At 48.4% G+C, this 15,293-nt stretch overlaps 1 protein-coding gene across 1 annotated transcript in view; it reads right to left on the minus strand.

The window, feature by feature from the left end:
* The window catches only part of LOC143766942 (uncharacterized), a 46,433-nt gene extending 36,547 nt beyond the window's left edge, over positions 1 to 9,886 (minus strand). Inside the window, exon 1 of the mRNA XM_077254958.1 lies at positions 9,833 to 9,886. The gene's annotated coding sequence lies outside the window, so the exon portion shown is untranslated. The remainder of the gene's footprint in view (positions 1 to 9,832) is intronic.
* Between the last annotated feature and the right edge of the window lie 5,407 nt (positions 9,887 to 15,293).

The raw sequence follows: 15,293 nt of genomic DNA on the forward strand, positions 1-15,293 counted from the left end.
TAAAGGTGTGGAGGGCAAAAACTGCAGCCCAGAGCTTCCAGCTTAGCTGAAAAGATCCATACTGATAAGCTGGACAAATGAGCAAAAGCATTAGGCTACTTACGGGTAGCGGCATTTTTCGGAGGACCATGACAGCACTACGAGAGAGGGGATCCGCCCTTAAGGAACAGGAAACCTACAGATACAAAAAGGGCGGCACCTCTCCCATGCATCAGTTGTATTTCAGAGCCTTGAGAGGACTACCGCGGTTAGTGGCATACAAACATACATTATATACATTTTGAAAATGAAAAATTATTTATTAAATTGAAGCTAGACACCATACGTGAAATCTACATACTATATACAAATTAGGAAGTGCAACCCCCACGTGAAATAGGGAGGGAACTAAGGGTGCTGTCATGGTCCTCCGAAAAATGCCGCTACCCGTAAGTAGCTTAATGCTTTATTCGGACTCCCATGACAGCACTACGAGAGATTTACAGAGATGTAAGCTACCTTAGGGAGGGACTATAGCCTGCAGCACCCTTAACCCAAAGGTGAGATCAGAGGAGGACCCCAAATCCAACCGATAGTGCTTAAAGAACGTGGAAGGGGATGACCAAGTGGCCGCCGGTCCCACAGAGGCACCCACAGTATTACAGGGAGGGGAACCGTCATACTCACCACGCGCCAGCTCCGGAGACAGGACACCCCCTGGCGACCGCTCCACGCTGAATAGCCACCGCCGTGCCGCCCTGCCAGGGCCACCGTGACTACTACAGGTACTCCGCACCGGCCGAGGTAGGAGACCCCCTCGCTACCAGAATCGGTCCGGCCGGCCTGGAAATCCTCATAAAGAGATCTTCTGTAGGATCCAGTCCCCTCAGGAACAGGAAACCAACTGATGCATGGGAGAGGTGCCGCCCTTTTTGTATCTGTAGGTTTCCTGTTCCTTAAGGGCGGATCCCCTCTCTCGTAGTGCTGTCATGGGAGTCCGAATAAACATAGAATGTGCTGAACAATAAAGTCCACAACAAGTGGACTGCAAAAGGACAAAAGGACTTATCTTTGCTGAACTGGACAGAGTGTCAGGGAAATCCAAAAGAGCAGTGGCTCCAAGCAGGAACAATTGACAACTGGCATTGATTGAGGAATAAGGCCAGACTAAAATAGCCGAGCAGAAAGACGATCAGTGGGAGCAGCTGCTGATGCTAAATCCAAGAAGCAGCTATACCACTCAAAACCACAGGAGGGAGCTCAAGAGCAGAATTCACAAAAGTGCTACTTACAACCACCGGAGGGAGCCCAAGAGCGGAATTCACAACAGGTTCCAGTGTGGTTTGCAACTGCAACCGCTGTGGTTCAGTTAACAAGGCGCTTACCTCCACGTCCTCGATGGACCCACTGGCCTTGGCTTGGGCCAGCATGTCCAGGAGGTTGTCTTCCTCCCCGTCTTCGGGTACGCTGCAGACCGGTAGGACGAAAGGTTCACGTTCGTGATGAGCCTTCATTATATTGACGTGAAAGGCCTTTTGCCTACCCCGCACGTGGTCAAGCGTGACCACGTAGGTGACCGGGTTGAGCTGTTGGTGGACGACGTACGGGCCCTCCCAGGCTGCCTGAAGCTTATCCGTTGGTACGGGGACCAGCACCCACACCTTCTGACCCACGTGGTAGGTCCGCTCCCGGGCATTCTGGTCATACCAGTGCTTCTGGTCAGCCTGAGCCTGCGTCATGTTGTCATGCACCAACTGCGTCAAGGTCTGCATCTTGTCACGAAAGCGCATGACATACTCCACTATGGACACTTCAGAAGGGTTCGGCTCCTCTTCCCAGGATTCTCTTACCAACCCAAGGGGTCCCTGGACTCGCCTGCCGTACAGGAGCTCGAAGGGGGAGAACCCCGTTGAGGCCTGCGGAACCTCTCGGTAAGCGAATAGCAGGTGTGGGAGGTACAGCTCCCAGTTGCGCCCTTGGGTCTCAACCAGCATGCGCAGCATCTGTTTGAGGGTACCATTGAAGCGTTCACACAAGCCATTGGTCTGTGGGTGATACGCACTCGATACCAGGTGCTTCACCTGCATTCTCTTACAGAGAGCCTCCATTAGGCGAGACATGAATTGGGTCCCTTGATCAGTGAGCATCTCCTTGGGAAATCCTACACGTGAAAAGATAGCCAACAGTGCATCCGCCACCTTATCTGCCCTAGTTGACGACAGAGCTACTGCCTCTGGGTACCGGGTAGCGTAGTCTACCACAGTAAGGATGTATTGCTTTCCAGAGCTGCTGGGGACAGCCAGCGGGCCCACAATGTCCACCGCGATCCTCTGGAAAGGCTCCTCTATCACTGGCAAAGGGATCAGGGGAGCCTTAAGAGGAGGCCCCGACTTCCCCACTCTTTGACAGGTGACACAGGAGCGGCAGTAGTTTGACACATCTGTCCCCATCTTAGGCCAATAGAAGTGTTGAGACAGCCGGGCCTTAGTTTTGCTGATCCCCAAGTGTCCAGCTAGCGGGATCTCATGGGCAATCCGTAACACCTCACCCCGGTATTGCTGCGGGACGACCAGCTGTCTTTCCCTCAACCACTCCTTTTGTGATTCTCTGGGTACTGTCTCCCGGTACAACCTTCCTCGTTCCCAAAACACCCTCTCCTTATCAGTCTCGGAGATGAGCGTCTCGGCGAGTTGTCTCAAACTCTCTAGGCTCGCATCTGTGTGCAGAGCAGCCTGAAACTCCTGGCTAGGGGAAGCCAGAAGTGACGTCAGGGTCCCTTCCCCACGGGAACCCTCTTGGACCTGCTCTGGGTCCACCTCTGGTTCAGTCACACTGATGACTGAGGAGGGTCCGGGAGGCAGACAGTTATCTGCGTTCCGGGCACTCTGACTGCAGGTGACAGCAGCTACGTAAGCTGTCTCCCCGGGGTTTTCTACAGACCCATCAGCCGGCGCTGCGATGGGCTCTACCTCCCCATCCACCCCCAACACTTCAGGGGCAGTGCAACTTATGGGCCAGTTACCTTCATCGTTGGCACTGGTCAATTTCATGGCATCACCTTTCTCACGGTTCCCATGCATCTCCCCATTTTCTGTAGCACCGACACTTGCCCCTGCTAGGGGTTCCTCAGCCGTATCACTCCGCAGAGCGACGTGGCTGAGCACTCCTGTACCTATGGACACATCAACTTGTACAGAAAAATTATTATCAGGTTCAGCTGGCACAGGTACAACATTTTCACCATCAATCCTAGGGAAAAAACGGTTAACAGATGCATCATTACAAGATAAAGCATGGTCAGGTAACACATGCGATTTCCCATCATCATCATCATCATCATCAGGGTTAACGTTACCCTCATTAGTAGATTGGGGAGGGGTGTCAGGGACGTAGTATGCAAACAACCTCCCCAAATCAGTCCCCAACAAAACATCAGTGGGCAAATTATCAGACAGCCCCACTTCCTTCAACCCGCTCCTGGCACCCCAATCAATATAAACCTGGGCCATTGGTAAGGGACAGCTTATGCCCCCAATCCCAGTGACAGTTAGGGTTTTCCCCGGAATGATTTCTTTAGGGGCCGCCAGTTCGGGTCGGATGAGGGTTCGTTCAGCCCCGGTGTCTTTGAGGCCTGTAGCAACATGGCCTCCCACGGTGACATGCTGTACGTTGTCACACACCCTCCCAGCCACACCACCCACCAAAAGAACTGCTGCATTAGGCCCTGGGGCCTTGGATGAAGGGTTCTTCTGCTTGTCTGGACAGTGGGGACTGATATGACCAGTCCGATTGCAGAAGTAACACTTGCGGTGTTCGGTGGTAGGTCTGATGCTGTTGGCGACGGGGACAGGACCTCTGGTGTGTTGGCTGGCAGGGGTACTGGCATTGGTTGTAGGCTTACCCCCTCTCCAGCTGGTGGTGACTGGCTTCCGCACTTCCGATCTACGGTTGGCCTCATAGGCATCGGCAATCTGCGCTGCTTTCGTCACGTCTTTGGGTTCTCTGTCCATCACGAACTGTCGCACCTCAGCTGGGCAAAGATGGAAGAACTGGTCTTTGATCATCAGGTCTCGCAGCTGTGCAAAGGTGGTCACTGACAGTCCTTGGGTCCACTGGTTAAAGTGGGTCCTGAGTCCATGCACCACATCACTGTAACTGTCGTGTGGGCCACGTTGGAGGGTTCGGAACTTTCTACAGTACACCTCGGGTGTAAGCTGGTACTTGGCTATCAGAGCCTGCTTGATGGCCTCATAGTCACCATCTTGTTCTTGAGGGAGGGCAGCAAACGCCTCCAGAGCTTTGCCTCTCAGCCCTGGTGTCAGGTATCAGGCCCATTCTTGTGCAGGCAGCTGGTACTGTCTGCAGGCTTTCTCAAACGCCCGCAGAAAAGTGTCCAAGTCCCCGTCCTTTTCCATAACAGGGAAGTGATCGGGCCGGGGCTTCGGTGTCTGAGTGCTGCTGGGCTCACAGCTGGACTGGGACAACCCCTGCACTTGCAGTCGGGCCATCTGCAGCTGGTACTCCCGCTCCGCTTGGGCCTCTCGCTCGGCTCGGGCCTCGGCCTCCTGCCGGTATTGCTGAATCAGCTGCCGACATCCCTCATGGTCGTCAGTGGGGAATTCTTTCAAGGCCGCCTGCAGGTGGGGGTCCAATTCGCCCTGATTGCTGATAGGGCCAGCATTCAGTGGTTGGACCTCTGCTGCAGCACGACGTTCGCTGGTGCTGGCTTCTGTGGTCTCTGGGCTCTGTGAGTGGTCTAGAGCGGCTTCCCATTGCACCAGAACTGCGACCAGTTGGGCTTTGTTTTTGCCTGCAAAGTCAATGTGCTGTGACTGGCATAAGGCAATAAGGGTGTCTCTGGTCTGCTGCTCATAAAAGGTTTCTCCCAGCACAACCATGGTTGCCAAATAAAAGATAGGACAGAAAAACGAAGAGAAAGGGAGGGGATAATTACCAGTACACAATTGTCTCACAACTAATAAACACTGAGTTCGTTCTCCAAACTTATTTGCGCAGAGTCCTCGCAAGAACTTTCTGCAAGTTTTTAGTGAGAGGAATGATTGCTCAAACCAAATCACTAATGCTCTAAGATCCCACCGCTGCCACCAAATTGTCAGGAACTCCTGACCGCTGCCACCAATATGTCACGATTCACACCGTGACCGTCACCCCTATGTCACTGATTCGGGTGAATTTAGGCCAACAGACGGCTATCACATGTGCAGGGGGGCTTATCTTAGTTATCCCTCCACTCCACAATGTGATGAAAAAACACACACAAGGCTATTGACCTCTTAGTTTACAGCAGGGGCTTATTCTAGGTATCCCACTGCTCTTCAATATACCACAAACTGCAGGGATTTATGTATATCCCGCTTATAGTTCCACTTAACACTTGCAGCTCTCTGGCGCCCCCTTACTCTCTGGTCAGATTAGGTACTGCACCTTGGGTAATTAGTCGCCAGAAAGGCTGCCTGCTATGTACTGGCTATTGGGCACGCTGCAGCGACGCAATGAACTACTCCCACTCAGGCAGGAACAATAATTATCAACGCCGCAGTCGCTACAACAACACCCAAAGGCCTGCATGGTATGCTGCCACCAGCTTTGATTAAACGGGTCCGAAGCTAACCCAACACAGTAGCATAATTCCCTTCAGGAGACAGGGTACGTTTTAGAGCAGGAAAAACGAACTAGTATTAAATATTATACCCCATAAAGTTTAGGCAGTGTTTATAGAAAAATATTACAAGGATGTTACAAAAGAGACAATTGCAAATATGTACAAGGTAATTATAAAAAAAACAAGGATTACATGAGAAATCAACACTTACATGTGTTCAAAGCATTGCAGGCAACCAGGCTAGTGGAGTTTCCATCTGTCCCAGTGCATTAGGACTCTGGGTAGGAACAGCTCTTCAAGTCAGACTACATAGGGCTCCAGCAGATAGACAGACCTCTGCTGGAGTCTGGCCAAAAAACTTATAGCTGCAGCCTGTGACATCACCAAAAGGGTTCAGTTAAGATCGCCCTCCTTTTTCTTCAGTCCTAGTAAATGTCACGCAAGTTTTTCTAATGCCTATATCTCTGCTCCAGAACATGCCATAGTCATAACAAACCCAGCATTCATCTCGTATTAATGTTAGCATTCTAATGAGATCAAATATGTCCTTTTTGTGATGCATAATTACAGAGAAATCCAAACTCTTTACCTGATGGAGTTAGAAGCTCATGTTTAGAGTGATGGATAGAAGCTCCGATGGACTTTAGCAATCTCTTTTTAAGATTCTCTTAGCCCCAGTCATTGGCCCAATATCTTACAATAATGGAACAAAGGACTTCCAGGGTTTTTGGAGCCATTTTTTCCAGTTCCAGCTAGAAGAGGTGGGAGGGGGCGAGTAACTTTCCCCGAGCCTGGAATTTATGGCCCGGGTCATAAAACCCCCTTCTACCATACATTCAGAAACTCACAATGAAGCAAAGAGAACCAGAGAGAGGAGGGGTTTTTTAGCCCCTCCCCCCGCATGCTAGCAAGAAGCAATAAAAACTCTTCTACACTCATTGACAAGACAAGCTAAACACAGAGTGAAGGGGGGTCAACGCCCACCCTATGTGTGCTGGCAGAGAAAATAAACTTATTATATAAATTTTCCTCACAGGTATATGTGCACTGGACTATGGGATGGAGGATGTGTTATGTGTATATGGGCACTGGACTATGGGATGGAGGATGTGTGATGGGTATATGGGCACTGGACTATGGGATGGAGGATGTGTGATGGGTATATGGGCACTGGACTATAGGATGGAGGATGTGTGATGGGTATATGGGCACTGGACTATGGGATGGAGGATGTGTGATGGGTCTATGACCACTAGACTATGGGATGGAGGATGTGTGATGGGTATATGGGCACTGGACTATGGGATGGAGGATGTGTGATGGGTATATGGGCACTGGACTATGGGATGGAAAATGTGTGATGGGTATATGGGCACTGGACTATGGGATGGAGGATGTGTGATGGGTATATGGGCACTGGACTATGGGAAGGAGGATGTGTGATGGGTATATGGGCACTGGACTATGGGATGGAGGATGTGTGATGGGTATATGGGCACTGGGCTATGGGATGGAGGATGTGTGATGGGTATATTGGCACAGGGCTATGGGATGGAGGATATGTGTGATGAGTATATGGGCACGGGAGCTTTTGACTCCCTGATTCACTAATCTATTCAGCGGTATCACCGTCATGGGAATGTGGATATCGCTGAAATTGTGATGATGGGAAGGAGAGGGTGACCAATACTACACCCCACTGAGCCCTGTCAATTCATAGGCATCATAGCAACCGAGTGGGCTACCTTTATGGATGATACACTCCTGCCTATCCAACTATCGTATGGTAAATATCTCATGGATCCTGGGTTCATTAGTATTTGCACCAAGAATGAGGCTAAGTGAGTATTTATTGTCTGTGGTCGGAGGTAGTCAGTGAGGTGGATGGTACCATATTGTGCATGTAGGGGGCAGTACTGTGGGAACATTAGAAAGTGGGGGGATGGCAGTACTGTGGGGACATTATACTGTGTCTGTGAGAAGCCACTATTGTGGGAACAAAATACTGTGTGTGGTGGGATGATGGTACTGTAGGAACATTATACTGTGTGTGGGGGTATGGCGGTACTATGAGAACATTATACTGTGTGGGGATATGGTGGTACTATGAGAACATTATACTGTGTGTGGGGGTATGGCGGTACTGTAGGAACATTATACTGTGTGTGGAGGTATGGCGGTACTATGAGAACATTATACTGTGTGGTGGTATGGCGGTACTATGAGAACATTATACTGTGTGTTGGGGCATGGCGGTACTATGAGAACATTATACTGTGTGGGGGTATGGCGGTACTATGAGAACATTATACTGTGTGTGGGGGTATAGCGGTACTATGAGAACATTATACTGTGTGGAGGTATGGCGGTACTATGAGAACATTATACTGTGTGTGGGGGTATGGCGGTACTATGAGAACATTATACTGTGTGGGGGTATGGCGGTACTATGAGAACATTATACTGTGCGGGGGTATGGCGGTACTATGAGAACATTATACTGTGTGTGGGGGTATAGCGGTACTATGAGAACATTATACTGTGTGGGGGTATGGCGGTACTATGAGAACATTATACTGTGTGTGGGGGTATGGCGGTACTATGAGAACATTATACTGTGTGTGGGGGTATGGTGGTACTATGAGAACATTATACTGTGTGTGGCGGTATGGCGGTACTATGAGAACATTATACTGTGTGTGGGGGTATGGCGGTACTATGAGAACATTATACTGTTTGGGGGGTATGGCGGTACTGTAGGAACATTATACTGTGTGTGGGGATATGGCGGTACTATGAGAACATTATACTGTGTGTGGGGGTATGGCGGTACTGTGAGAACATTATACTGTGTGGGGGTATGGCGGTACTGTAGGAACATTATACTGTGTGTGGGGGTATGGTGGTACTATGAGAACATTATACTGTGTGGGGGTATGGCGGTACTATGAAAACATTATACTGTGTGGGGGTATGGCGGTACTATGAGAACATTATACTGTGTTTGGGGGTATGGCGGTACTATGAGAACATTATACTGTGTGGTGGGTATGGCGGTACTATGAGAACATTATACTGTGTGTCAGGGTATGGCGGTACTATGAGAACATTGTACAGTGTGGGGGTATGGCGGTAGTGTGAAAATACCTTTTTTACGAGAGATGCCAGTACTGTGGTAACATTATCCTGTGTCTGTGGGAAGCCACTATTGTGGGAACTTTATACTGTGTGTGGGGGTATAGCGGTACAGTGAGAACATTATACTGTGTGTGGGGGTATGGCAGTACTATGAGAACATTATACTGTGTGTGGTGGGATGATGGTACAGTGAGAACATTATACCGTGTGTGTGGGGGTATGGCGGTACTATGAGAAGATTATACTGTGTGTGGTGGGATGGAAGTACTGTAGGAAAATTATACTGTGTGTGTGCGGGTATGGCGGTACTATGAGAACATTATACTGTGGGGGGGTATGGCGGTACTATGAGAACATTATACTGTGTGTGGGGGTATGGCGGTACTATGAGAACATTATACTGTGTGTGGGAGTATGGTGGTACTATGAGAACATTACACTGTGTGTGGGGGTATGGCGGTACTGTAGGAACATTATACTGTGTGGGGGTATGGCGGTACTATGAGAACATTATACTGTGTGGGGGTATGGCGGTACTATGAGAACATTATACTGTGTGTGGGGGTATGGCGGTACTATGAGAACATTATACTGTGTGTGGGAGTATGGTGGTACTATGAGAACATTATACTGTGTGTGGGGGTATGGCGGTACTATGAGAACATTACACTGTGTGTGGGGGTATGGCGGTACTGTAGGAACATTATACTGTGTGGGGGTATGGCGGTACTATGAGAACATTATACTGTGTGGGGGTATGGCGGTACTATGAGAACATTATACTGTGTGTGGGGGTGTGGCGGTACTATGGGAACATTATACTGTGTGTGGGGGTATGGCGGTACTATGAGAACATTATACTGTGTGTGGGGGTGTGGCGGTACTATGGGAACATTACACTGTGTGGGGCCAAGAAAGGGGCCCTGTACTAGGAGAACACTCCGCTCCTCACTTCCTGTCCTCCATAGTTGGCTCGTATGTATCTATTACAGGAAACAGAACAACAACGTTATGGTTCTTATAAAGAGTCTCCTCCGTGCAGAAGGGGTTAATGTCCCCGGCTGCGCTCAGTACTGGGGAATCTCCACATACCTCCACCTGCAGAGCCGCACTCCACAGATATGGCTGCTCTGTGCGCACAGGACCTGTGATGAGGTCACAGGGGGGAGGAGTCAGGAGTCACGTGATCAGTGGCCTCAGGGAATTAGATCCAGAGTGAATTGCAAATCGAACCTTTCAACTTATCATGGGTGATTCCACCAGTTGTAAGAAAACCTTAAACAATGGTTTGGCCCAGGGATCAGTGCTGGCACCTCTCCTGTTTGCTTTGTACCTAGCTGAAATTCCTGACACAAAATCACAGAAATTTGGATACGCCGATGACTGGGCACTTGCTACAATGAGCAAAACAATGGAGGAAGTAGTGGAGGTCCTAACAGAAGATCTTAGTGTAATGGGAACGTATTTTCGACAATGGAGGCTAAAGCCCAATCCATCAAAAACGGAAGTACGTTGCTTTCATTTACACAATGCAAGTGCTAAGACTGAACTCAAAGTACGTTTTGAAGATCAACTTGTCAAACACAAGTTCAATCCCAAGTATTTAGGCGTAATCCTTGATAGAAGCCTAACCTTCAAATCTCACTTGGAAAAGACGGCACAGAAACTGAAAGCACGCAATAATCTTATTCAGAAACTCTGCGGATCCTCCTGGGGTTCCTCCACACCTGTCTTGCGAACGTCTACCCTTGTCTTGGTGTACTATACTGCAGAATATTGTGCTCCAGTATGGCTGAATAGTTGTCATGTGAATGCAATCGACAATCAGCTGAACAACTCTATGCGCATAATATCTCGTGCTATCAGACCTACGCCCATCCACTGGTTACCTGTCTTGAGCAATATCGCACCTGCAAATCTGAGAAGACAAAAGCTCCTACTTAAAGAATACACCAAAGTAGTGAATAATGAAAATCTCCCAATACATCAAAATATCCAAGATGTTCAAATACAGCGACTGAAATCAAGACATCCACCCATCCGAACCGCAATTACCCTGTATGAACATGAGATCAATTTAGAAGAGAAATGGCGTGAACTTCGGGTCAGTGCAGTAGACAGTGAGCTTCAAGCGTTTCCTCACTTTCAAAATCCACCACCAGGCTTCAATCTGCCAAGGAAAACCTGGGTCACTCTGAATCGTATCAGAACAAACTTTGGTGTCTGTGCAGATCTTATGCATAAGTGGGGAAAATCTGACTCTCCTGCCTGTGACTGTGGAGCTGACCATCAAACAATTCAGCACATTGTCGAGGAATGTCCCCTCAGATCTTATACTGGTGACAAGAAGGATTTCTATACTGGAAATGACAATGTTATTGCATACATAGAAAACCTCGATATCCGACTCTGATTTCTGTTCCGTTGTTCTTTTCAATCACTGTTTATCATTTATTTATTCTTATATGATGTTTAAATATATGTTCATGCGATTAAATACATCCAGAGTGAAGACGCTACATGGAGACTTCTCCTCAGTCAGTGACATTCCCGCCATTATTCGCCCTCACTACTGGCACAATCACCTCGCGCCGCCTTTTCTACACAATGTTCTGTGTGGAATGTAACGTGTGATTTCTCTGGAGACAAATAGACCCCACACATGAGGGAATTATTACCAGTTACCGGACGTCTAGTATATGGCAGCATATGATTGTGCTATCGACTCCACACCAGGAGCTAAAATGCTGAAATCTCGCTTATTTAACCCCTTCCTGTATCCGGCTAAGGGCTCCTTTTCACTTCCGAGACATACGTGCGAGTCTTGCATGTTAAAACCAAGCTCAGGCGCCAGCACTCTGGAGCGGAGCGTGGGGCTGCATAGGAATACATAGAGCCGCAGGCTCCGCTCTGGTGTGCCGGCGCCTGAGCTTGCAAGATTCACACGTATGTCTCGCAAGTGAAAAGGAGCCCTTAGGGTCATATATCACGATCTTTTCCTCTCTAATTCCCTTAACCTTCTTGCTATTACAGAATCCTGGATCCAGCATTCAGACACCACCGCCGCTGCCGCACTCTCATTTGGTGGGCTGAAATTTTCACATACCACCAGACCTGAGAACAGACAGGGTGGAGGTGTTGATTTGCTCCTTTCATCACAATGTGCTTTCCAGGTCATCCCCCCCAGTTCCCTCACTCACATTTCCTTTCATTGAAGTCCACGCCATCAGACTCTTTAAGCCCTTCTCCTTGTGAGTGGCGGTTGTTTATCGCCCTCCAGGCTCCTCCCGCCAGTTTCTAGACCACTTTGCCACCTGGCTTACTCACTTTCTATCCTGTGACGTCCCTGCCCTCATCATGGGAGACTTTAACATCCCCATCAATGATCCCCTCTCCCAATCTGCCTCTCATCTTCTTTCTCTAACTTCTTCATTCGGCCTCTCACAGTTTACTAATTCTCCTACGCATGAGGATGGGAATACTCTGGACCTGGTTTTCTCCCATCCCGGCTCGCTGCGCAACTTTATTAACGCCCCTCTCCCACTCTCGGACCACAACGTTCTTTCCTTCTCTGTCAAGAATTGTCTCCTCACCCAGGACACCCCCACTTACCACACTTATCGGAATACACGTACCATTAATACCCAGCAGCTTGTGGACAATCTCCACACATCTCTAGCCCCCATCTCCTCCCTCTCCTGTCCAGACTTAGCATTGTCACACTTCAATAATACACTGAAGAATGCCCTAGATGAAGCAGCACCTTCTACACGCAGAAAGACCCGACACAGACAACGGCAGCCCTGGCACACTATGCAAACACACTGTCTTCAGCGTTGCTCAAGGTGTGCAGAGCGGCAGTGGAGAAAATCTCTCTTAGCAGAAGACTTCATCCACTATAAGTTCATGCTCAAAACCTATAACTCTGCCCTTTATCTGGCCAAACAATCCTACTTCTCCACCCTCATCACCTCACTATCCAACAACCCAAAACGACTTTTTGAAACCTTAAACTCCCTCCTGAAACCTAAAGTACAGGCCCCCATCACCAATCTCAGTGGTGAGGATCTGGCCACTTATTTCTTAGAAAAAATCAACCACATCCATCAGGATATCTCAGCCCAATCTCCTCAGTGCCTGGATCCCCTTCACTGCCACACCTCAAGCTCACTAGACATCTTTGAGCCTGTTTCAGAATAAGAAGTTTCCAAGCTCCTCGCTTCTGCTCGGCCTACAACCTGCAACAGTGACCCTATTCCTTCACATATCCTGCAGTCTCCCTCACCAGTGGTCACCACTCACCTGACTAAAATATTTAACCTCTCTCTTTCTTCAGGTATCTTTCCCTCCTCATTTAAACATGCCATCTTAACCCCTTTACTTAAAATGCCATCCCTGGACCAGAACTGCACTGCTAACTACAGACCAGTCTCTAACCTTTCTTTCATCTCTAAAATCCTGGAACGCTTGGTCCACTCCCGTCTAATCCGCTATCTCTCGGATAACTCTCTTCTTGACCCCTTACAATCTGGTTTCCGCTCTTTACACTCCACTGAAACTGCCCTCACTAAAGTCTCTAATGATCTAAAAACAACTAAATCCAAAGGTCATTGCTGTCTGCTGATTCTCTTGGATCTCTCTGCCGCATTTGACACTGTGGATCACCAGCTCCTCCTCACTATGCTCCGCTCTATAGGCCTCAAGGACACAGCCCTCTCCTGGTTCTCCTCCTACCTCTCTGACCACTCCTTCACTGTATCTTTTGCCAGCTCCTCTTCCTCTCCTCATCCCCTTACTATCGGGGTTCCACAAGGCTCAGTCCTAGGCCCCCTCCTCTTCTCTCTTTACACGGCCCCTATTGGACAAACAATCAGCAGATTTGGGTTCCAGTACCATCTCTATGCTGATGACACCCAATTATACACTTCTTCCCCTGACATCACCCCTACTCTAATTCAAAATACCAAGGATTGTCTGTCTGTTGTCTCTAACATCATGTCCTCCCTCTACCTGAAACTAAATCTCTCCAAAACGGAACTTCTTGTGTTTCTCCCTTCTACTAACCTCACTCTTCCCAACATTGAAATTACCCTGGAGGGTTCAACCATAACTCCCAAGCAGCATGCCCGCTGTCTTGGGGTCATATTCGACACCGAACTTTCCTTTATTCCCTATATCCGATCACTCACTCGCTCTTGTCACCTGCATCTTAAAAACATCTCCAGAATCCGACCTTTTCTCACCGTTGAAACTGCTAAGACTCTTACTGTCGCTCTTATTCATTCTCGTCTGGACTACTGCAACTCTCTTCTAATCGGTCTCCCTCTTACCAAACTTTCTCCTCTCCAATCCATCTTGAATGCTGCAGCCAGAGTCATATTTCTGTCCAGCTGCTTCACCGATGCCTCCATCTTGTGCCAGTCATTACATTGGCTACCCATCCGCTACAGGGTCCAGTATAAACTCATCTTTCTCACCCACAAAGCTCTCCACAGTTCTGCACTGACTTCTATCTTCTCTCTCATCTCTGTCTATCACCCTACACGTGCCCTCCGTTCTACAAACGACATAAGACTAACATCCCCTGTAATCCGAACCTCACACCTCCGTCTCCAAGACTTCTCTCGTGCTGCGCCAGCTCTCTGGAATGCACTTCCCCAGACGATCAGACTGATACCTAGCCCCGAGCTATTCAAGCGCGCTCTAAAAACCCATCTCTTCAAACAAGCCTACCACATCAACTACTCAGTAAACTAACTTTGCCCCGTTCCCTCCATCCAAATATTATTCTGAATCTGCACCCTACTATTCATCTGTCTCCACACCCTCCATACACATGATAACTGCACTTGACACTTGACTATTGCACTTAAACACACGGGCTGATGACCGGATCATGCAGCTTTATATGAAAATCCCTATTTATTATAATTGCCAGACCTGAAATAACAAGCACTTTTCACCTATTGTGTCCCCCCATTTCCTTGTAGATTGTAAGCTTGCGATCAGGGACCTCACTCCTAATGTCACTGTTTAAATTGTCTTAACTCGTACCGAATTTGTTTTTTGTACATGTCCCCGCTTAATTGTAAAGTGCTGCGGAATATGTTGACGCTATATAAATAAAAATTATTATTATTATTATATATGGCCATGCAACTCTCCAGTCGCTGTGGGGTTCTTTGTTAATAGGATGGAGAGCGGCGTCCATGCTTGGACTTCAGAGAGATTAATAAAATCACAGCTCATCTTCCCTATCCTTTACCCTTTACACCTGACCTGTTTAGCCAATTACCTGGAGATAAATGGTTTTACAGACATAACGTGAGAGGGGCATATAACCTTATACGTATCGCCATGGTGACGGATGGAAGACCGCATTCAATACACCTGAGGGGCAGATTGAACATTTGATGCTGCCATTCGGGGTAACCAATGCTCCAGCAGTCTTTGAAAATGTCATTAATTATATTTTTTTCTCACTGATTGGTAGATTTGTGGTAATTTTCCTGGATGACACATTGAGTTCCTCACGTACTCTGGAGGAGCATGG

The sequence above is a fragment of the Ranitomeya variabilis genome, chromosome 4 (assembly GCF_051348905.1).
Source record: "Ranitomeya variabilis isolate aRanVar5 chromosome 4, aRanVar5.hap1, whole genome shotgun sequence".
Taxonomy (NCBI): Eukaryota; Metazoa; Chordata; class Amphibia; order Anura; family Dendrobatidae; genus Ranitomeya; species Ranitomeya variabilis.